Below are 2,762 nucleotides of genomic sequence, written 5' to 3' on the forward strand. Positions count from 1 at the left end.
TTTCTTTAGTTAGCCAGGGGGCTGGTTTAGTTTTAACTCTGATGGTGCGTTCTGGTGCATGATTGTCAAGGATTGATAAGAATCTAGAATTGAAATATTCAACTGCATCGGCGAGTGTGAGAGTTTTTAGGGGGTTCCAGTTGCAGGCATTTAGTTCAGATAAGAAGAGGATAAGGTTAAAGTGTTTATTATATCGTGAGGTTTTAAGGGCTGGGTTGTTAGTGATAGTAGTCTTTAGTCTTATGATATAGGTTAGGTAGTGGTCACTAATGTTATCAGGTAAGGTACCTGCAAGGTAGGATTGTTGTTGTTTGTTAATTAGAATCCAATCTAGTATGCTTTCTTTGTTGCTAGGTTTGTTGATCCTGGTAGTGGTGTTAATTATTTGAGAATAGCCATGTAGATTAATATGGGTGGTGGGGTTATCTGAGTTTATTGAGGACCAATCTTGGTTTAGGTCTCCTAATATGATAGTTTCTTGAGGGTAATTTGAAGATGTCCAACTAAGGATGTTTTCGATTATAGTAGTGTTGTTTCGGGGTAGGTAGATACAGAGTATAAAGATTGATTTATTTGGGTTAATTTGCAGTTTAGCCAAAAGAAGTTCAGCCTTGGTATCCACTTGAGGTTCATAGGGAACTAAGGATATGTGAAGTTTTGTCTTAAATAGCAGGGCTACACCCCGCCTCTGTGGGTATTTCGATCTTGTCTCACAATGTTATAACCTGGGGGAATTATTTCATTATCTTTAGTGCAGGGTTTTAGCCAGGTTTCTGTAAGACAGAGAATATCGAAGGAGTGAAGATCAAGAAGAGAATGGAGATGTGTGACTTTGTTGTTAACACTTTGTATGTTCAGGTGTCCTATAACTAATGCATTAGATTGAGAGGTAAGGGATGGGAGGGAGGGGCTACAAATAGTAGGTCTGGCATCAAGAGAGGTAGCTCTGGGCCCAGGGTTTGGATGTATGTCGCCATCTATTAGGGTAGATGGGTTAAATTGGAATTGTGGTAAGAAAGAGAAATTTGTAAGGTATTTTATTCTTTTTGATGAGAGGGTATATAGTTTAATATGCGAGAGTCGATGATATTTGGCAGGGAGATAGGAAGGGATGGATGTAATATTTGAGTGAGATAGTGTCACTGTAGAATGATTAGAGGCTGTTTGCTTATGAGGGTAGTGAATGTGGTTTATGGATTTGTCTTCAAAAGATGTAAGGATGTAAGGTAGTGAGACAGCTAGTGAAAAAATAAGTAGGAGTGACAGTTTACCTAGGATGTTTCTAGTTATACTGTTCATGTAATGGGGTTTGATGATTTTAGATGGCATGTTGAGGTGAGGAGCAAGGATCTGATAGTAGAGGTAGTTAATATAGGGAAAGTAAAATGCTGTGAGGTAGAAGGCTATGGGAGTTTGACAGGGTTAATCTACAAGAGAGTAGTGAGGGTGGGAGGGCAATGGTAAGGTGAGGTTATGTTGATGAAGATTGGTAGGTGGGATAGGCTAGAGCAGTAGGGGTGTGGCTAGTTAGGTATAAATGTAGGGATACGTGGGGTGGGTGGGATAAGGGGGTAGGGAGGGGAGCGTTGGGCAGAAACAACTACTGGAGAAAGCGTAGCCAATCAGTCCAGAAGGAGAGCCGGAGCACCAAGAAGCTTGTCAAGGTAGGAAATACAGTCTGGGTGAGGAGATAGGAGGGGAAAAGTAGGGGCTAGTGGGAGAATCAGTAAGGTAATAGGTGAGAAAAATAGAAGAAAAGATAAGAGTATTGGGCTAAGAAAATTAAAGATGAGGGAGACAAAGCTGTGTTATACTGCCACCTAGTGGGCAGAAAGTAAGATGCAGAAAGTACCTTAGGCAAGGGATGGAAAGGTGATGAAAGAAATGGTAGAAACAGGGATAGGACTATTAGGTGAAAGTAGGCCGAGAGGAGTCTGGCTGCTGGAGTACCTGATTCAGAGCCAAAACAATATGTACAAGCCAATGAACAAGCAATTTCATTCAGGATGAGCCAAATGTGCAAACATACTTTGTTAATTAATTGTAGTAGCAGGTGAAAAATTCAGTGGGGTAGTAGTAGAGACAGACGGTCCAAAATGGCCAAAGCCTGAGGTAATTCAGGAGGTCCTTAGAGGCCAGGTATGTTCAGTAGAGGAAGGCCGTGGATAGGTTGCTAGGAATGCGAAGAGGTAAGAGAGAGAGGATGTTAAAAATGTAATATCTCATTAAAGGACTTAAGTTACACAGTTGAGATTAGATAATACTGTACTTCTGCAAAATAGTTAAAAAGCTGTAGTAATACTTCCTAAGAGTAGTTACATTAATGATTAGGAGAAAAAACATTCAGTTCAGATGCAACAACGAGCAATTTGAAAGAGACCCATGTAACATATAACAGTTCTAGCAGTTCTTAAAACGTCCTGTGACTCTTCAGAGGTATACACAATAAAAGGATAGGTATAACATTTTAAACCAGTCAGGAACTAAAACAGCTTCAATCAACAGTTTTCCACAGTTTCAAAGCATATCCGTTACTTGAAAACAATGCTAGCAAGTCAATGATGAAAAATAAGGTCATTTAGAAAGATATAGACAAAGCTACAGTACACTTAACCTTATCACGACAGTATGCAAAGGAAACATATGCCCAAACTATTCTAGGAAAAATACATGCATAAGCCCCGATTAGGATTCACTGGCTGGGTCTAAGCATGCTGTTCAGCCCCCGTTATTACATTCAATGAGGGGAAAAAGTAAGCGGA

Source organism: Protopterus annectens, chromosome 10.part0 (assembly GCF_019279795.1).
Source record: "Protopterus annectens isolate FY-2018-M chromosome 10.part0, PAN1.0, whole genome shotgun sequence".
Classification (NCBI taxonomy): domain Eukaryota; kingdom Metazoa; phylum Chordata; order Ceratodontiformes; family Protopteridae; genus Protopterus; species Protopterus annectens.